Source organism: Narcine bancroftii, chromosome 2, assembly GCF_036971445.1.
Source record: "Narcine bancroftii isolate sNarBan1 chromosome 2, sNarBan1.hap1, whole genome shotgun sequence".
Classification (NCBI taxonomy): Eukaryota; Metazoa; Chordata; class Chondrichthyes; order Torpediniformes; family Narcinidae; genus Narcine; species Narcine bancroftii.
Window position 1 is genome coordinate 358962351 of NC_091470.1, and position 22105 is coordinate 358984455.

The 22105-nt window shown below is 44.6% G+C and overlaps 1 long non-coding RNA gene across 4 annotated transcripts in view; it reads right to left on the reverse strand.

Moving 5' to 3' along the window:
• Window positions 1–742: 742 nt before the first annotated feature.
• The window catches only part of LOC138755797 (uncharacterized), a 60581-nt gene continuing 39218 nt past the window's right edge, over window positions 743–22105 (reverse strand). The window contains exons 3-5 of one of the 4 annotated variants that reach the window (XR_011352569.1): window positions 18388–18525; window positions 16298–16409; window positions 743–990 (exon numbers count right to left, since the gene is read on the reverse strand). This is a non-coding gene — a long non-coding RNA (uncharacterized lncRNA). Of the gene's footprint in view, window positions 991–1028; window positions 2418–4392; window positions 4566–16297; window positions 16493–18387; window positions 18526–22105 lie in introns of those variants that run through there. The other 3 variants (XR_011352566.1, XR_011352567.1, XR_011352568.1) reach the window with 3 other exon arrangements.

Here is a 22105-nt window from a genome sequence, read left to right on the forward strand (position 1 = left end):
TGGTGAGACCAGACTTAAGAATATTGTGTTCAGTTCTAGTCACCTCATTAAAGGAAGGATGTAGATGCTTTGGAGAGGGTGCAGAGGCGATTTACCAGGATGTTGCCTGGTATGGAAAATGAACCTCATGAGGCAAAGTTAGCAGAGTAGGTCTTTTCTCTTTGGAGCAAAGAAGAATGAGAGGTCTACAAGATTCTGGGAGGCATAGATAAGGTAGAGAGCCAGAGCCTTTTTCCTCGAGTGAGAGAAGCAAACACCAGAGGTAGACTGTTTAAGGTGAGTGGCGGAAAGTTTAGAGGAGACATCAGAGATAAATCTTTTTTAAAACGGAGAGATGTGGGTGACTGGAATGCATTGCCAGGGGTAGTGGTGGAGGCTGGAACATTAGGGGCATTTCAGAGAATCTTAGACAGGATGAAAGCAGGTGACAAGGTAGGAAGGGCTTCGTTTTTATTTTTATATATTATTTTTATATCTAGGTTGGCACAACATCGAGGGCTGAAAGGCCCGTACTGTGCTGGGGTTTTCTATGTTATGATTTCCTCTGGTGTTTGCTACTTTTGCTCTGGATAAAAGATGCTGACTGTCCACCTTAACTACGCCTTTCACGCCTGTAGTCCTCCTCATCCTTCTTCATTCCAAAGCGAAAAGCCCTAGCCATCTAACCTTGCCATATAAGACACATCCTCCAATCCAGGCTGTGATGCGCCATCGAGCAAAAAAGCAGACACAAAACATAAAGTCTGTTCAACAGTCTTTATTCCACACAAACTTCCACAGAGCTGGCAGGCTGTGAGACTGACCTCGAGGGGCCGAATGTAGCTTATATCCCGAAGAGTGATTGACAGCCTACCAGGTGTTGCCTTGTCCTCCAGAGCTCTTCCTGCAGGTACACAGGATGCCCCCTGCAGTAGGCTAGTGGTGTATCACCACATACGCACCATCCTCATAAATCTCCTCTGCACCTTCCCTATGACATCCACATCCTTCCTGTAATGAGGCAACCAGAGATTTATGGAGTGCATCATTATTATTTTTTTTGAAGACTTTATTTAAAATTTTATAACATGAATACAATAGAGAATTACATTTAAATAATTTTTTTTTAAAAATCAAAATGGTATGATTACAATATTACATCAGAAAACTACACAAAATAACCTCCCCCCGTTAATTGTAACACAATATTAGTAATCTAACTTAAAATTAGTCCAGCCCTCCGCCCCAAAATAAAGAGTGAAGAGTTAATAAAATTAACAATATTATATATGGAAAAAAAATACCCACTTACAAAAAAAGAGATAAGACTTAACCTAAAAAAAATTCTAACAACAAAAAAAATTTGATCAATACTAAAATATCACGCTTAAACATTTATTTAAATCAAACTTAAATGTATAATTAGCAAACGGAGTCCACTTTAACTTATAAAAAGACATCTTATCCTGAATTGAAAAAGATATCCTTTCCATAGTCAAACAAAATTTCATCTCCAAATACCACTTACCTAAAGTTAATATATTTTTATCTTTCCAAGTAAGTGCTATACATTTCTTAGGAGTGCATCATTATTTCACGACTCTTGAACTCCATCCCCTGACCAACGAAGGCCAGCATACTGTAGGCCTTCTGAACTACCCTATCAACCTGCACAGCTGGAGAGATCTATGGATCTGGGACCCCCAAGGTCCCTCTGTTATTCCACCCTGTTAAGTATCCTACCATTTACCATCTACTCTTCCTTCAAGTAAGTTTGACCTTCCAAAATGCATCAGCCCACATTTATCTGGATTGAACTCCATCTCCCACTTTTCTGCCCAATTTTCCCAAAATTAATTTGGCTAAATACTCATGAATGGAAAAAAAAAGATTTAAAAATAGAATATTCAAACCCCAAATATTAAGCAGGTGCAACATGAAAATCATCAAAGAGTACAGAAGGTCAAATTTTATTTTAAAATGAGCAAATTATTTAAATCAGTTTGCATTCAATTATTCACATCATTTGCCTAATTGTCTTATGCCTGTGCTTCACACCATAGTCTGTAATAAATACAGTTCTCAGCAGAAGGTACTTTATGTTAATCACTGGCTAATTGGAGACGCAGAACCAGCTGCAAATCTTCAGGACAAATATTCAAGTATTAAAAATAATCATTGTTGAATTCTTGCCAGCAGAGAACATGGAACTATTGGAGTCCCTTCACTGTATTCAATTCTTCATTGAAACCAAAGGGTTGATTTGAGGTGAATCAGCTCTTTGCAATGCTCCTCAGACTTTTCTGGTGCTTCGAGCTCACACTCTCCCATTGACCCTAGCAAGGTAGGGAGCAGCAGAATGCACTTCACATCTGGGCCTCGATGGCACATGTCAGGATCATTCAGAGGTTCACCTTTCTTTCATTTTATAGATACAGCTGTGATGTAATATTTGTAGATGTATTTGGAAGATAAATTGGTAAAATTAATGTAGGATACATACATACACAAATTTTAAAACAGATCTTATTTGAAATAATGAAGAATTCATATTCAATGATTTTACTGAAACTATGGAGAATGCTATGCACATTTCACAAGTAAGTGCTAATTGAAATGATGTCATGAAATGAATGGACTGGAGTCAGGTCATCTATGGTGAACATTTTTACAAGTCTTCTGACCTTTGTGCAAAGTGCACCCTCAAAGGTCACTCCTGGGTTCTTGTTTACTTAAAAACAATAGATGGGAGCAGAAGACAACTCTTATTGTTTCCTGGAGAAGGAGGAGGTTTTGCAAGTGAGAGAGAGAGAGACGGAGCTAAACAGTGTCAGCAGGAGAAGCTTGTTGGAACTGAAACAGTAACTCCAGAGTGGCGGATGGCTGGAAGTGCTATCTGACTGATGTTTCTATTGGAATAAGGGGAACAGAAAGGAACTCTGTGGTAGCCTGAAAGAAAGAGGTAATTATCTGGAGAACCCTGATGGGGCAAGTTTTATCAGTGAGACATTGAGGTGACTAATGGTGGTAGCTCAGTTGTGGAAATCCTGGAACAACAAATCTCTCTCTGAAAACCTACAAAAAACCTTCCTGAGCGGTAAACATTTACTTTTCGAGCACCAAAGCCTGGTGAACTTTATACATGTTAAATTCTGTGCACAGTATAAGAATTGCCTGCAACCAATGAACTTGTAAAAATGAGAAGTGAGATTGAACTGAGAACCAAAGAACTTTTCTTAAATTTATGCACACATTACATACATGTGCGCTTAGAATTAGAAGGGGGTTAAGTTAGGTAGTTACGTTAATAGAGATAAGTTAAAGTTTGATTCTGTTTTCCTGTTTAAAGATCATTAAAAACAACTTTTGTTTAAGTAACTACATGTCTTGGTGAATGTCTATCGCTGCTGGGTTTCGGGGTCCTTTGGGTTTGTAACAACAGCAACGTAACAAGCCCTTACAGCTCACGAGCTTGCACCACCTAAATACATTCAATTAACCTACCAACCCTGTAGGCCTTTGGAAAGTGATAGGAAACCAGAGCATCCAGAGAAAACCCATGTAGATGCGGGGAGAACATCCAATCTCCTTTCAGATACTGGAGATTCGTCCCCAATTTGCTGGCACTGTAATAACGACCATTTCACCAACTGTGCTGCCTGAGGTTGGCACACCTGTGGACACCTCATTGCTTCCTGAGTCGAGTGTCGGCTGTGGAGGGCCACCTCTGAGAAAGGCAGAACTGGGCATTGGGCTGGATCCTGGACAATCAAAAGGGCGGCAAGGTTAGCGTAGCGGTTAGCGCATTACAGTGCCTGTGACTGGGGTTTAAATCCAGCGCTGTCTTACGCAAGGGGTTTGAACATTCTTCCTGTGTCTGCGTGGGTTTCCTCTGGGTGTGCTCTGGTTTCCTCCCATATTTTGTGACAGAGTATATAGATATGTTTTTGGGAGATATATTGGGGCAGGTATTGTTAGTGTAGGTCACATACAAACACTTTAAAACAGGTCTTATTTAAAATAATGGAGCTCTTCTAATCCTAGACATGTCAGGGCCTCAGAGCCTTTGCAAAAACTTTGGATAGTGCTCAAGAGTCTTCACTAAAGGATTGTTGTTTACAAAAAGGCAACAGATGAAAGAGCTTGTCGGAGCTGTAGTCTGTCTGGAAGGGAACTTGCTGTTCTAGGAGGGTCGTGTGGTTTTGCAAGCAGAGAGAGTCAAACAAGTTTTTCTCTCTGAGAGAGAGAGAGAGAGAGAGAGAGAGAGAGAGAGAGAGAGAGAGAGAGAGAGATAAGTTCTACAGTGATACAGCGGCAGGGACTGGAACAGGACAAGCTGGCAAGCTTGTGAAAATCCCATTTGGAAGACGGGTTGTGAGTTCTTAGTTCAGCCTGGTCAAAGCCCTTGTGGTTCATGCAAGAGGAGAGGTCTGGTTGTCTAATGTTTTACTTGGAATAAGGGAAGTAAGAAGGAACTCTGTGCTAACCTGAAAGAAAGAGGTTATCATCTGGAGAACCCTGATGGGGCAAGTCTCTTCGGCAAGACACTGAAGTGGCTGGGTGTCCATCATACAACAAATCTCTCTCTGAAAACCAATAAGAACCTTCCTGAGTGGTAACCATTTACCTTTCAAGCACCAAAGCCTGGTGAACTTTATAATTGTTAAATTCTGTGCACAGTATAAGAACTGCCTGCAACCAGTGAATTTGGAGGAATGTGAGATTGGACTGTGAATCAAAGAACTTTTCTGAACTTACATACATATTACATACACATGCGCTTCGAATTAGAAGGGGGTTAAATTAGGTTAGTTCAGTCAATAGTGATAAGTTAAAGTGTGATTCTGTTTTCATGTTTAAAGATAATTAAAAGCAACTTTTGTTTAAGTGACCATTTGAATTAGTGGATATCTATTGCTGCTGGGTTTTGGGGTCCTCTGGGCTCGTAACATTTTCAAAACCTACCGGGGCCGGAGGTTAATTGGGTATAATTAGACAACACAGGCTCATGGGCCGGAAGGGCCTGTTTCCATGTTGTATGTCTAAATTTTAAATTTAAATCTGGTACAAGGGAATGGGACAAATAGTATTGTGATATCTGACTGATGCCATTACTAAAGATTGCTTTTACATCAAAACTCTAAACTGATGCTAGGAATTACATGTAATTCATGTATCATGTAAATGCAGGACCCTTAAGGGGTTTGATGCATTGTGGAACCTTGGATGCAAATCCATAGCTCCCTTATATAGCAACAAAAGTAGATCAGGTGGTAAGGAAAGCAGGCTTGCCTTCATCGATCAGGCTTTGAGTAGACAGTAAAAGTTGGCAAGTCATGTTGCAAACTTCCGTTCAGCCAATTTTAGAATATTATATGCAGTTCCAGTCCCCACAGTACTGGAGGGATGTGGAGGATTGGGAGAAGGTGCAAAATAGGTTCACTGGGTTGCCTGGGTTAGAAAGTATTAGAGGATGTAGGACAAAGTTTGATTGTTTTCTCTGGAGTGTTGGGGGCTGAGAGGCGACCTGATAAACATTTATGCAATGGAGTAAACCACGAAAGTCTGCAGGCATTTTATACAATTGTGAAGGCGAACATAAAGATGGATAAGGGTGACTTGATGCATACATAAAATTATGAGGCATCGATAGGGTTGATGAAGGATTTTTCCCAGGAAGGGGACAGTGAGGGAGGGGTGGAAAGGATGTAGAAAACTAGCACAAAGTCGGCAAACCTTGAAGAGACTCCACAGTGGAGTAGGAAACAGGAGAGGGAATGGGCACTGCAGAGGTTGACAAACAATCTTCTGGAGGAACTGAGTGGGGACAAGCAGCATCAGTGGGAGAAGAAGAATCGTCAACAGTATGACACGAACAAGGGGCCTTCTGAACACCACATCTGCACCGACCATGATGCCAATCCCACCAGTCCCTCGTGATCTTCTCCTCCACTCTCACAGTCTGGATGAAGAGTTTCGGCTCAAAAGCTTCAACCATTCTTTTATTCCCACTGATGCTGCACGGACCCGCTGAGTTCCTGAGTGCACCGGTGGTTAGACCTGTTGTTCATCTTACAAATCGGAATGCTTGGACTGACAAGCTTGGGGAGAGAGAGAAGGGACAACATGGGTCAGAGGGCAACCAATCGGAAACCTTCATCACTCATCGGAGTGGGGAGTAAATGGTAGAATTCCAACCGTGGATTTTTCCGATGAGACGTCTGTCAGGCCATTCGGCCCATCGAGCCTGCTCTACCATTCAATAAGATCATGGTTGATCTGATCATTGACTCAATTCCCCACAATTCCTTTTTAATGTTAAAAAAAAAACCCTGAGCCTTAAGTATGCTTAATGAAGTCACCTCAAGCACTTCCCTGGGTAGAGAATTCCACAGATTCACGACTCTGGGAAAAACAGTTTTTCCTCATCTCCATCTTAAATCTACTCCCCTGAATCTTGAGGCTGCGTCCCCTAGTTCTGGCCTCACCAAACAATTTTCCTGCCTCTACCTTATCTCAATGTGTTCAACAATAAAATAAAGACAAAATGGAAAGAATGGAAAAAAGGTAATGATTTAACAATTTAAAACATGAAAGAATGAGACACATATTGGACTTTCAACCTTAGAATGTTTTCTGTGTATTATCAAGTCAAATCAAGTCAAGTTCAAGTTTATTATCATCTGATTTCACAAGTACAATCCAATGAAATAGTGTTCTCCCGCCCTCGGTGCAAAACACGCAGACGGACAACCAGACATAACACACATACAGACAGACAAACAATACGCACCTAAGCCAAGTATACAATAAATAAATAAATAGAGATCTGAGAGTCTCAGATGGTTAGTGTGAGCAGTTCCTTTGGTCATTCAGCGTTCTCACTGCCCATGAGACAAAGCCGTTCCTCAGCCTGGTGGTGCTGGCTCTGATCCTCCTGTATCTCTTCCCCGACAGGAGCAGCTGAAAGATGCTGTGCACAGGGTGGAAGGGTCCTCAATGATTTTGCGTGACCTCTTCAGACAACAATCCGGGTAGATCATGGGATGGGGGGGGGCGAGGGGGGGGGAGAGGGAGGGAGACTCCAGTGATCCTCTCTGCCATTCTTGTGGTCCTGTGGATTGACCTCTGATCCATTTCTCTGCAGCAATCGCATCAGACCTTGATGCAGTCGGCCAAGATGCTCTCCAGAACACTTAATCACTGCCAGCAGGAAGGACAAGAGCCACAACCAGCCAGAATGCTCTATATAGAGCTTCTGTAGAAGGTTGACATGATGGTGGCCAGTAACCTTGCCCACTTCAGTCTTCTTCGGAAATGCAGTCACTGTGGCACCTTGCAGGCAAGTGAGGAGAAATCCAGACCCAACTGCACCAGAGCACACAATTCATCAAGTAACATACTGGCGTATCTTACAAAATTCTCCCCCTCAAATGACAAATGTACTATACAATGTTGTTGAATACGCATAGAGTGCAATTGAGACACAATGAATATGTGATAATTGGAAGGATACATCTTTAGGTTATAATTTTGCACAGTCCGTGAGTCTATGAAGCTTTCAGTAGAGCCCGTGTCGATTAGGCATTTAGTGGAATGTCCATTTATCTTCACAGTCACTATGGAGTTGCTGAGCTGATAATGTCTGTCCTGATCTAGGACTATCGAGGCTAGGACCCTGGAGACTCCATACTCCTCACTTGAGTGGCCCCCACCTTCCTGGGTTGCCCATGGGTAAGATGGCATCAACCTCGTGGCACGGCAAAATGGCCAACCTCCTTCTTCTCTGATAATGATGGCGCCAAGCTTGAATTTAAGTTGTGGCAAGATGGCCGCCGAGCCTTTTCGCGCCATCTCCTCACTGCCACCCTCTGCCAACATGTAGCACAGCAAGTGGGTTCAGGTGAATTCGAGGCTGATGGCTTGGGGCTGGAATAGCAACCGGGAGTGTTGCACGCTGTGAGCTTCCCTGGGCTTCCCCTCACATGGCAAACCCTCGCTTAATGCCCTTTCTTGCCACAGCTGGAACAAACTGAGTCTTTAGCTGGACAACGAGATCGGGGATGCTGGCCCTTGCCACATAAAAATCACTCCCTAGCACGGGAGGCAACAGCCATTAGGACTGGGGTAGTGGGAGCAGCCGGTCCTTGGAAGGGGTCACCTGGGTGAGTGAGCTCACTACCTTCGAGGTCGTTGTTCTCAAGCTTAGCCTGTTCCAGCAACTTGGCCAGTTCAACATGGCTAGTCAGGTCCTTCCTACCCGACTCGAGCAGTCGCTGCCTCATGTACCTCAAGCGGACCCCTGCGACTAGAGTGCCCCAGATCTGTTCTTCTTCACGAATGCGACCCATAGCCGCTTTATACCTGCACTTCTTGGCAAGTGTCCACAGATCCAGCAGATAGTCATCAATGGTCTCTCCTGGCCATTGGCGACGTAGAGCAAGTCGGTGCCTCGCTAGGACCTCGTTTTGTGACTTCAGGTACCGAGTCTTCAACGCCTCGATGGCAGCGTCATATGTAGTGCAGTCCCTGATGACTGCATACCCTTTCGTTCCTACCCTCGAAATGAGTGCAGTCCTCCTGAGTTCATTGATGTGGAAGACATCTCTGGTCATGTTCAGGTAGGCCTGGAAGCAGTCTAGCCAGTACGTGAACTCCTCAGCCACGTCGGGGAACAGAGGGCCCATCAGCAGCGTACCTGGCTTGAGCAGCATTTCCATCGTTAGGGAATAAGCTAATAAAATTGTGGCGTGAATAAAAGCTCTCACGACTGGAGGGAGGACAAACGCTTTTGTTAGTTTATAACTGAGGGAAGGGTTTCACAGTGGTCTTCAGAAGGGTTCTGGGATGAGGTGGGAAACCAGGGTTATATATGGGGAAATGGGAGCGGAGCCAGCCATCTGCACAACACACCCCCAGTGAATCCCAATTCATTGCACTTGTCTCCTCTCCTGAAGGCAACATCATGAGCTTTAAGGGCCAGGACCTCTGCATCCAACCATGGCTTCTGGTTATCCCTGGTTGTGAAGCATTTGATCTCGGTGAGATCCTTAATGAACTTGCTGATGTAGTCATTCACTGAGCTCATGTAACGATCTTGTTTGTTCACATGATCGTTGTAGGTGGCCACCTCCCTGAAACAGCTCCAGTTGATGGTCTCAAAGCAGTCTTGTAACGCTGCTGCACCCATCCCTGCCATAGTTGGTCAGCATTCTCGCTGCCTGTGGGAAGAAGCTGTTCCTCAGGCTGAAGGTGGTGGGTCTGATAATTTCCCAATGGAGCAGTTGAAAGATGCCGTATGCAAGGTGGAAGGGGTCCTCAGTGATTTTGCACGCCCTCTTCAGACAGCGATCCCAGTAGATCATGTTGTTGATTGGGGGGGGGGGGGGATGGAGTCTCCATTGATCCACTCTTCTACTCTTATGGTCCTGTGGATTGATTTCTCCACTGCAACTGTACCGCACGGTTATGCAGCTGGCCAGGATGCAACTTAAATGCTACCAAGCACCTACCTGCAAAATATTTGTCCCATATATCTCCTTTAAACTTCTTCCCCCTTCCCTTAAAAATATGTTGTCGAGTGCAGCCATTCTCAACAGGGGTCCTACAGCTCCCCACCCACCCACTCCCCCAAGGCCACAGCATATTTAAGTAAAAGCTTTGTTTTCCTTTCAGCTCACATAACATAAATTGAATTGTTTAAATTGAATATTTTATTTATCTAGCACATTTTAAACACAGCAGAACGTTGCTCCAAATTGCTTTACACCAATTAATAAAAGAATACACAAAGCCCAAAATCAACAGACGCAAAAGACAAGACACTGGACAAGAGCGTCACCTCGCAGAACAGCAATAGGATGGAGAAACACGTGGGCAGCGACAGGATGCTGAACACACTCAACCCCATGCCCCACAAGCCCAAATTATCTGGGCTGGCATTGCAGCTCCCTAGACAACCATGACAAAAGCAAGGCCAAGACTTTTATCTGTAGTCTTGGGAATCAATACAAATTCAAAGCTTATCGCCATTTCTTAAAGCTGCGGCCATTATATAATGAGCAGCAGTTTTTTTTTAATGAGATAACCCTCCTGGAGATTCGTGCGTCATTAGGAGTAAAACACAAGACACTTTAGACCAGTGGTTCTCAACCTTCCTCTTTCCACTCGCATACCTCTTTAAGTCATCCCTACGTCATCGGTCCTCTGTGATTAGTTCAGGTGGCATGTGGGTGGGAAGGGAAGGTTGAGAATCACTGCTCTAGACCCAATTATTACTGAAATATTTTGCTTGAGGAAAATGGTCATTGGCCTATTTCCTTTGGAGTTGTGAAACCGTGCACATAACGAGTCAATTCTTTGGCTTGGCTTCGCGGACGAAGATTTATGGAGGGGTAATGTCCACGTCAGCTGCAGGCTCGTTTGTGGCTGACAAGTCCGATGCGGGACAGGCAGACACGGTTGCAGCGGTTGCAAGGGAAAATTGGTGGGTTGGGGTTGGGTGTTGGGTTTTTCCTCCTTTGTCTTTTGTCAGTGAGGTGGGCTCAATTAGGTACGATTAAAATCCGTGGTTTTCAAACTTTTTCTTTCCACCCACCTACCACCTTAAGCATTGATGGCAGAGGGAATACTTAAAGGGATATGTGAGTGGGAAAAAAATGGTTGAGAACCACTACTTTAGACTAAACACAATTCAGACATTAGACTCATAACATTACATGAAATAACTTAAATGACAAGCTAAACTATATTTATTATACATAAGACACTCACTTGCAATTATTTAAAAAATGAAAGATCTGTGCCACAAATACTTCGACTAGAAACCAACACTAGCACCATAGGGGTTGAAAGATCGCAGCAGCCTGAGAGTCTCTCCGTTCCCATTCACTGGTGCCTGGGGTTATAGTTAGGGTACCTCCATGCCCCACAGGCACCTACATTCCCACAACATGGCCCGTCAGGAACCAGTGTGACCCTCTATTTTCCTTTTACCCATGTGCCTGACTAAGAGACTCTTAAATCCTTAACCCTAACCCCAGTGTTTCACTCTCCAATGCCTCCCTTAGCAAGGCATTCCAGGCACCCACAACTCTCTGTGTAAAATGTCTCCCCTAAACTTACCCCCCTTCACTTTCTACAGGTGTCCCCTGGAGTTTGCTACTCCAGCCCTGGGAAAAAGGCCCGGCTGTCAACCTTATCCATGCCTCTCAGAATCTTGTATTAAGTCACCTCTCGTCCTTCTTCAGACCAAGGAGAAAAGTCCCAGCTCTGCTAACCTTGCCTCATAAGACTTATTTTCCAATCCAGGCAACATCCGGGCAAATCTCCTCTACACCCTCTCCATAGCTTCCACATCCTTCCTATAATGAAGTGGCCAGAGCTGAACACAACACTCTCCATCGGATGGAGGGAGAAATCAAATGGCAACAAGGACATTTTCAGTTTTTATTTTCAGTTTTCAGCACCTGCTGTACTTTGTTTTTGTAGCCTTGATATTTGGGAGTATTTTGCACTTCATGGGTATGTCCACCAAACAACAAAAACATTTTAAAAGTTATTTGCAAAGTGAACATAACAAAGTGTTGAACAAGAAATACAGAGTTGTTGAATCATTCAATTCGGCGCAACATTGTGGGCCGAGGGCCCTGTACTGTATGGTCCATGCCTGAATAACGCCTACCACCTACATCCTAATACCCAGCCTGAAAAATCTTTGTTCTACTAAAGTAATTTGGCCAATGAACATGGGGAGAAACAAGAGCACAATATGGTAGCATTACCGGAGCAGAAATGGCTTCAAATTACATTTTTTAAAAATAAATAAATCTGTGCAAAGGAAGAGAAAAAGTGAGGTAGCATCTGGGGTTCATTGTTCATTCAGAAATCTGATGACGGAGGCCAAGAAGCTGTTTTTGTTCCGTTCGATGTTCATCTTCAGGCTTCTGTACCTCCTTCCTGATGTTAGTGTGACAGATTATGTTGTGTTTGTATTGTATATAGATAGGTTTTTGGGAGATAAATTGGGGCAGGTTTTTTTTTAGTGTAGGACACATACAAACATTTTAAAACAGGTCTTATTTAAAATACTGGAGCTCTGCTCGTGTTAGACATGTCGGAGCCAACAGCCTTTGCAAAAGCTTTGGAGAGTGTCCAAGAGACTTCACTACTGGACTGTTGTTTACAAAAAGGCAACAGATGAAAGAACTTGTCAGAGCCGCAGACTGTCTGGAGTGGAGCTTGCTGTTCTAGGAGGGTCATGTGGTTGTGTAAGCAAAGAGAGAAAAAAACAGGTTTTCTCTCAGAGAGAGAGAGAGAGAGAGAGAGAGGGGAGTGATTTCAGTTCTGCAGTTTTACAGTTCAGCAGCAGCAGCTGGGACTGGAACAGGACAAGCTGGCAAGCTTGTGGAAAACCCCATTTGGAAGATGGGTTGTGAGTGCTTAGTTCAGCCTAATCAATGCCCTTGTGGTTCATGCAAGAGGAGAGGACTGGCTGTCTAATATTTAACTTGAAATAAGGGAAACAAAAAGGAACTCTGTGGTGACCTGAAAGAAAGGTTATCATCTGGAGAACCCTGATGGGGCAAGTTTCTTCAGCAAGACACTGAAGTGGCTGGTTACAAGGAATCAGTTGTGGGTGTCCAGCGAACAACAAATTTCTTTCTGAAAACTGACAAGAACCTTCCTGTGCGGTAACCATTTACCTTTCAAGTTCACCAAAGCCTGGTGAACTTTATAAATGTTAAATTCTGTGCACAGTATAAGAATTGCCTGCAATCAGTGAACTTGGAGGAATGAGAAGTGAGATTGGACTGTGAATCAAATAACTTTTCTAAACTTACACACACATTACATATGTGAGCACTTAGAATAAAAAGAGGGTTAAATTAGGTTAGTTCAGTCAATAATGATAAGTTAAAGCGTGATTCTGTTTTCATGTTTAAAGATAATTAAAAGCAACTTTTGTTGAAGTAACCATTTGTCTTGGTGAATATCTATTGCTGCTGGGGTTTGGGGTCCTCTGGGCTAGTAACAGTAGCCATGAGAAGAGGGCATGGACTGGGTGATGAGGGTCCTTCATGCTTTTTTGAGACACCTCCTCTTGTCCACGATGGTGCTGGTTGAATTCACAAATCTGTAGCCTAATCTCAACCCAAGATTCCTGTTTAACGTCTACACCATCATGCAACCTTTGTGGAGGCTTTGCAATCTGCTAGATTTTTATAGTAGATCTCTTTTTAGCTACCGGTAATGAAGGAGGTTTCAAAACCAAGCTCAGCAGGTTACATACATTCCCAGAACATCACCCTCTCGGGGGATTTCCATTCTGCAGGTGCCTTTCTCAATGAGGCAAGAGAAAAAAAATGCAGATGAAGAACACCATCTGCAACAAGTTCTAAATATAATATGCTACCATTGGGAGGAAGCATTATTGATTACAGACTGAACTTGGGGTGAGCTTTCAAATAAAGTCATAAAGTCACAGAGAACTCAATTCAAAATGGGCCATTTGACCAACTATTAAACACCCACTTACACTAACCCTACCTTTACCCATCTTTTTCTCCCCACATTTCCATCAACTGCTCCCCAGATTCTACCACTCACCTTTATATTAGGGGTAATTTATAGCTGTCAATCATGTGTTTGGGTTAAATTGGAAAGTCTGCAGGTGCTGAGGGCAAGTGCTGGAGAAACTCAGCAGGTCATGCCTACCCTGAAGAGGTTCGCTTTCTCTCTTAGTAGGGAGTTCTGTGAGAGTCACTCTCACTGCTCCCCCCTCTGTTCTCCCTGCTGCTAGCAAGCTCTTTGATCAGGTGATCACCCATAGTCACATGTCCTTCAGGATGCTGCGTGGCCTGCTGAGTTTCTCCAGCACATTTGTGTATTGCATGCATGTCTGGGAAGTGGGATGAAAGTGGAACATCCAGGGAAAGCTAACGGGAGAACAGGCAAAAGCAGCAAACTCCCCACAGAAAGCACCAAAGATCAGGATGAAACGCGAGTAACTGGAACTGTGAAATAGTAACCGCTGCCAGAGAAATTGGAAGGGAAATGTTTGTCAGCCAGTGATGGCCCAGATTTAAGGTAGGAGGTGATCTGGGAAAGAACTGGATCTGGTACACTCTCCCTGAATGAGTGATGTGGACGGGTACTTTCACAACATTTAGGAAGAATCTAGACAAGTACTTGAATCACCAGTACAAAGAAGGGTGAGAGCTGGTAAACTGCATCAATATCCAGAGGTAATTAATAGTTGGCAGGGACATTGAACCATAGAATGCTACAGCACAGAAAAAAGTCCATTCAACCCTTCTAGTTTGTGCTGACCAATAAAACTAGCTAGTCCCACTGACCTATTCTCATTCCATAATGCTCCACACCACTCCTATCCATGTATTTATCCAATTTATTTTTAAAACTCAAGGTTGAATCTGCATTCACTACATCAGATCTTTGAGTGAAAAACTTTCCCCTAATGTTCCCCTTATACCTCTCCCCTTTCAGCCTCAACCTATGACCTCTCGTATTTATCCCCCTCCCATCTATTCTGTCTATACCCCTCATAATCTTATAGACCTCTATCAAGTCTCCCCTCATTCTTCTTCATTCCAAGAGTATAGCCCTAACCTGTTTAATCTTTCCCAGTAACTCAACTCCTGAAGACCCGGCAACATCTTAGTAAATCTTCTCTGCGCTCTTTCAATCTTATTGCTATCTTTCCTGCCTCTGGGCGACCAGAACTGCACACAATATTCTAAGTGTGGCCTCACCAATGACTTGAATAACTTCATACTTTGATTTATAAAGGCTAAGATGCCAAATCCTTTCTTTACAACCCTGCCCACAAGCGATGCCACATTCAGGGAACAATCTATATGTATTCCCAGATCTCTTTCCTCCTCCGCACTCCTCAATGGCCTACCATTTGCCCTGATTCACTCTTCCAAAGTGCAATGCCTCACACTTACCTGCATTAAATGCCATCAGCCATTTACTGGCCCAATTCCCCAACTGCTCCGGATCCCTCTGCAAGCTTTGAACATCTTGCTCACCATCCACGATGCCTCCTATCTTTGTGTCATCACCAAACTTGCTGATCCAATTCACCACACTATCATCTAAGCCATTTATATCAACAACCATCAATAATGGTTCCAACACAGATCCCTGTGCTGTATTACCTAAGGCTCAATGGCATTGGTAAAGCTGAAGTCTTCCCATCTCGGCGATGCCTCTCTCACCAAAGCTACAGTTTGACCTGCTGATTACCTGCAGCATCTGCAGCAGACGGTGTCAGTTACCAGGCTAGCAAGCCAGGAGTGTCGGAGACTCAAGAGGCTGCCAAAGCTGGAATCTGGACTTAATTCCAGAGTACGTTAGGTGGGGAATTTAAGTTCAAACAATTCCCTAAAATTTGCTGGTCGGTGGGTGAATTGGCAACAGTAAATGAGATCTAGGTAGGAGGATGGCTGAGAATCCGGGTGGAGCTGATGAACCTAAGAGAGAATAGATTACATGGAAACATGATGGCCTCACTGAGTCACCTGATGGGCCAAATGGCCTCCTACTCAGTTGTAAAAAAATATTGGGAATACCACTGAAAGTTTGGTAACTCAGTAATTTAATTTTGGAATCGGTTCTTGATAAACAAAGAGGTGAAAGGATAACATTTAAATGAAATTTAATTTAGTCACACAGGGGTGACAACCATAGGATGAGGGAGGAATTGGGCAGAGTGGACTGGGAGCACAGGCTAATTGATGAAACAGTTGAGGAACAGTGGAAGATTTTCAAAGAAATATTTTGTCATGCTCAACAAAAATATATTCCAGTCAGGAAAAAGGGCAGCAAGGGAGGGAAAAATCAACCGTGGTTAACAAAGGAAATAAAGGAGTGTATAAAATTGAAGGTGCAGGTGTACAAAGCTGCAAAGAGCAGTGGGAAACTAGAAGATTGGGAAAACTTTAAGAGACAGCAAGGGGTTACAAAGTGGGTAATAAGGATTATGAAAGTAAATTGGCACAAAATATAAAAACAGAAAGCAAAAAATTTTATAAATATATAAAACGGAAGAGGGTGGCCAGAGTTAACATAGGACCTTTGGAGGATGAGAAAGGAAAACTGGTAGCAAAAAATGAGGAAATGGCCGAGGCATTAAACAAATATTTTGTGTCAGTCTTCACGGTGGAAGACACGTCCAGCAGGCCCAAGTGCGGAGTTAAGGATACAAATGTTGGGGAGCACCTTGATAAAATAGTTGTTACAAAGGAAGTAGTGATGGAGAAACTAATGGGACTAAAGCCAGACAAATCACCTGGTCCTGATGATATGCATCCAAGGGTTCTGAAGGAAATGGCAGAAGTTATAGTTGATGCATTGGTGGTCATATACCAAAATTCCTTGGATTCTGGCCAGGTCCCGGCAGACTGGAAGACAGCAAATGTCACGCCACTTTTTAAGAAGGGATGTAGGCAGAAGACTGGAAATTATCGACCAATTAGCTTGACGTCTGTAGTTGGAAAAATGCTTTCATTAAAGACAAAATAGTGAAACTTTTGGAACGTAAGGGTTCAATCAGGCAGACACAGCATGGTTTTAGAAAGGGAAGATCGTGTTTGACAAACTTGTTAGGATTCTTTGAGGATATAATGGGTGTGGTGGATAGAGGGGAACAGGTTGATGTTGTATATTTGGATTTCCAGAAAGCGTTTGATAAGGTGCCGCACAAGAGACTTATCAGTAAATTACAGAAAAGTGGAGTCTGGGGAAGTCTATTGGCATGGATCAAAAATTGGTTGTCTGACAGGAGGCAGAGAGTCGGGATAAGTGGGAGTTTTTCAGGTTGGCAGAGAATGGCAAGTGGGGTGCCGCAGGGGTCAGTGTTAGGCCCACAACTGTTCATCATTTATATTGATGACTTGCAGGAGGGGACAAAATGTGGTGTAGCCAAGTTTGCGGATGACACCAAATTGAGTGGAAGAGCAAATTGTAATGAGGATGTGGAGAGGCTGCAGAAGGATAGAGTTAAGCTGGATGAGTGGGCAAAGGTCTGGCAGATGGAGTACAATGTTAGTAAGTGTGAGGTTATCCACTTTGGCAAGAAAAATAAAAGAGCTGAATATTATTTAAAGGGTGAAAAACTACAGCATGCTGTAGTGCAGAGGGACTTGGGAGTCCTTGTGCATGAATCGCAAAAAGTGAGGTTTACAGGTGCAGCAGGTTATTAAGAAGGCAAATGGAATGTTGGCCTTCATCGCTAGAGGAATTGAATTCAGGAGTAGGGAGGTCATGTTGCAACTGTATAAGGTACTGGTGAGACCGCACCTGGAGTACTGTGCCCAGTTCTGGTCTCCATATTTGAGGAAGGATATATTGGCTTTGGAGACGGTCCAGAGGAGGTTGACTAGGTTGATCCCTGGGATGAAGGGGTTGACTTATGATGAAAGATTAAATCGTCTAGGATTGTATTCACTCGAGTTCAGAAGAATGAGAGGAGATCTTATAGAAACATATAGGATTATGAAGGGTATGGATAGGATAGATGTAGGAAGGTTTTTTGAGCTGGCCGGGGAAACTAAACGAGAGGACACAGTCTCAAGATTCGGGGGAGTAGATTTAGGACAGAGATGAAGAAAAATAGTTTTTCCCAGAGAGTAGTGAATGTTTGGAATTCTCTAACCAAGGAAGTAGTTGAGGCTGCCTCATTAAACATATTTAAAATTCGGTTAGATAAATTTTTACATGATAGAGGAAATAGGGGATATGGGGAGAAGGCAGGTAGGTGGAGTTAGGTCATAAATTAGATCAGCCATGATCGTATTGAATGTCAGAGCAGGCTCGATGGGCCATTTTTGGCCTACTCCTGTTCCTGCTTCCTATGTTCCTATCTAAGTTAGACCTACAACATGGTAACAGGCCCTTCCGACTCACTAGTCCACGCCACGCAAATACTCCATTAACCAACTAACATCACATGTTTTTGGAATGTGGGAGAAAACTAGACCACCCGGAGGAAACCCACGCAGTCACGGGGAGAACGTGCAAACTCCTTATAGACAGCGCCAGATTCGAACCTGGGTCACTGGCGCTGTAATAGTGTTTTGGCTAACCACTAGACTAACTGCGCAGTAAATGTCCCCAGGGGTCTTGATAGACTGGATGCTTCTTCTTTTGGGAGAACTCGATTCTCCATTTTTCTCTGTTCTGTGCCTAAGTCTCTTAAAAGATCTTATTGTCCCTGCCTCGCCCACCATTACTGGCAGCACATTCCATGCACCCACCACCAGGGTCAGTGTCAGAGCAAGTCTTAGTGGGGGGCATTAGGAAAACGACGGAGAACACAATCTGACGCTTGAGAGCTCGCTCAGCAGTGGGGGGGGGGGGGGGAATAAAGGGAGCACTTACCATGTTAATTGTGGCGTCCCACGGACCGTCGACTGTGCACGGCCATATTTCTTCTTGCATCACTTCCGTCCGAGGGAAGGGGAAGCGATGCTAGTGGCGTCCCGGTACTCTAATCCATTGCACATACGCCAGCCGGCACTAACACATGCACGCAAGAAGAAACATGGACGCACCCTGTCACAATAGTGATCATGGTTGCAATGCAACTAGCAATGCCTTATCGTTTGATTATACTTGGCTGCAAGCAGGGGGGGCCGACACACAGAGCAAGATATACAGTATGTTATCTGTAATGGAGGCTGGCCTGCCTCATGTGCTGTTCATATCAACTTTAAAGTAAAGAACCTTTTCCTTCATCCATGTGTTGTCTAAGAACTCACACATACAAATACAAGATGAAACACACCTGGCCTACGGACTCTGGAATGCTGTATTTAACTTAGCAAGCTCCTCCTTTCTGCCCTTACACCTCTAAATGGAGGACAAATTAACGTCCGGCTCAAGGTGGCGCCAGACAGAAGACAGATTACTTAAAAGTTAGACAGTCCAGCCCAAAACCAGACATCTGGCCACCCTAGCTTGGGTGGGGGGTTGGTCACAATACCTTGATTGGCGGCAATGCCCACGAATGCCCTCCGCCCGCACCAACACTACCCACCACTCTCTGTGTGAGAATGCTTTCCTTGTACCTACTCCCTGTACTTACTCCCAAGCACCTTGGAACAATGCCCCTTCATGTTAGTCGTTCTTGATAAACAAGTGGGGTAAAGTGCAGCACAGTGGGAAGCCCATGCTCCTGCTGGCACACTGGTCCCTCAACTTGCTTGCGTCTGGCCTGTGTGGGTTTAGTAGGTTGTCCCTGTGGCTGGGTGGGGTTTCCCCCTGGTGCTCCGGTTTCATTTCACATTGTAATTTAATCCTTGAGTTTCAGGGTAACAGAAAAATGTTAAAACTTGAATTTTTTAAAAATTTAGACATACAGCACGTGACAGGCCCTTTTGGCCCACAAGCCCGTGCCATCCACTTAACTTACAACCCCCAGTTCACTTTGAACAGTGGGAAGAAACCAGAGCCCCCAGGGAAAACCCAAGCAGACATGGAGAGAGTGTACAAACTCCTTACAGACGGCATGGGATTCAAACGCAGGTCCCAATTGCTAGCAATGTAACAGCATTATGCCAACCGTGCTGCCCAAGGAGAGGGACATGGTTTAATAGGAAAGAATTCGAATTGTTCATTAAAGCAGTAGAAGCTTCTTATTCAATCTAACACAGAACACTACAGCACAGTACAGGCTCTTCGGCTCACGATGTTATGCCGACCTATGTAAATCTACAATCTAATTTTTTTCCCTACCTCACATTCAGAACGCTCTATTTAAAAGATCAGTTTATATAGATTTTGATGAAAGAATAGGAGATCGAATGTCTATGGGGAACAAGTGGGTAAGTGGCATGAATCAATGGCCAAATCAGCCATAATTTTATTGATTGGCTAAGCAGACTTTGATGGGTCTGATGACCCACTCCTACATCTACTGCCCACCAGGCTCACCTTACAAAGCCGTCCTGTCCAGAGAAGAAACAAGCCTTCCGTCGCGCATGCAGCCATCTTCAGCGCAAACTCCGGGAGATCCAAAATGAGTGGTGGACTAGCCTCGCCAAACGAACCCAGCTCAGCGCGGACATTGGCAACTTCAGGGGTTTCTACGAGGCTCTAAAGGCTGTGTACGGCCCCTCACCCGAAGTCCAAAGCCCGCTGCGCAGCTCAGACGGCAAAGTCCTCCTCAGCGACAAGATCTCCATCCTCAACCGATGGTCAGAACACTTCCAATCTCTTTTCAGTGCCAACCGCTCAGTCCAAGATTCCGCCCTGCTCCAGCTCCCTCAACAGCCCCTAAGGCTAGAGCTGGATGAGGTTCCCACCCTGGATGAGACATATAAGGCAATCGAACAACTGAAAAGTGGCAAAGCAGCAGGTATGGATGGAATCCCCCCAGAAGTCTGGAAGGCTGGCGGCAAAACTCTGCATGCCAAACTGCATGAGTTTTTCAAGCTTTGTTGGGACCAAGGTAAACTGCCTCAGGATCTTCGTGATGCCACCATCATCACCCTGTACAAAAACAAAGGCAAGAAATCAGACTGCTCAAACTACAGGGGAATCACGTTGCTCTCCATTGCAGGCAAAATCTTCGCTAGGATTCTACTAAATAGAATAATACCTAGTGTCGCCGAGAATATTCTCCCGGAATCACAGTGCGGCTTTCGCGCAAACAGAGGAACCACTGACATGGTCTTTGCCCTCAGACAGCTCCAAGAAAAGTGCAGAGAACAAAACAAAGGACTCTACATCACCTTTGTTGACCTCACCAAAGCCTTCGACACCGTGAGCAGGAAAGGGCTTTGGCAAATACTAGAGCGCCTCGGATGTCCCCCAAAGTTCCTCAACATGATTATCCAACTGCACGAAAACCAACAAGGTCGGGTCAGATACAGCAATGAGCTCTCTGAACCCTTCTCCATTAACAATGGCGTGAAGCAAGGCTGTGTTCTCGCACCAACCCTCTTTTCAATCTTCTTCAGCATGATGCTGAACCAAGCCATGAAAGACACCAACAATGAAGACGCTGTTTACATCCGGTACCGCACGGATGGCAATCTCTTCAATCTGAGGCGCCTGCAAGCTCACACCAAGACACAAGAGAAACTTGTCCGTGAACTACTCTTTGCAGATGATGCCGCTTTAGTTGCCCATTCAGAGCCAGCTCTTCAGCGCTTGACGTCCTGCTTTGCGGAAACTGCCAAAATGTTTGGCCTGGAAGTCAGCCTGAAGAAAACTGAGGTCCTCCATCAGCCAGCTCCCCACCATGACTACCAGCCCCCCCACATCTCCATCGGGCACACAAAACTCAAAACGGTCAACCAGTTTACCTATCTCGGCTGCACCATTTCATCAGATGCAAGGATCGACAATGAGATAGACAACAGACTCGCCAAGGCAAATAGCGCCTTTGGAAGACTACACAAAAGAGTCTGGAAAAACAACCAACTGAAAAACCTCACAAAGATAAGCGTATACAGAGCCATTGTCATACCCACACTCCTGTTCGGCTCCGAATCATGGGTCCTCTACCGGCACCACCTACGGCTCCTAGAACACTTCCACCAGCGTTGTCTCCGCTCCATCCTCAACATCCATTGGAGCGCTTACACCCCTAACGTCGAAGTACTCGAGATGGCAGAGGTCGACAGCATCGAGTCCACGCTGCTGAAGATCCAGCTGCGCTGGATGGGTCACGTCTCCAGAATGGAGGACCATCGCCTTCCCAAGATCGTGTTATATGGCGAGCTCTCCACTGGCCACCGTGACAGAGGTGCACCAAAGAAAAGGTACAAGGACTGCCTAAAGAAATCTCTTGGTGCCTGCCACATTGACCACCGCCAGTGGGCTGATAACGCCTCAAACCGTGCATCTTGGCGCCTCACAGTTTGGCGGGCAGCAACCTCCTTTGAAGAAGACCGCAGAGCTCACCTCACTGACAAAAGGCAAAGGAGGAAAAACCCAACACCCAACCCCAACCAACCAATTTTCCCTTGCAACCGCTGCAATCGTGTCTGCCTGTCCCGCATCGGACTTGTCAGCCACAAACGAGCCTGCAGCTGACGTGGACTTTTTACCCCCTCCATAAATCTTCATCCGCGAAGCCAAGCCAAAGACA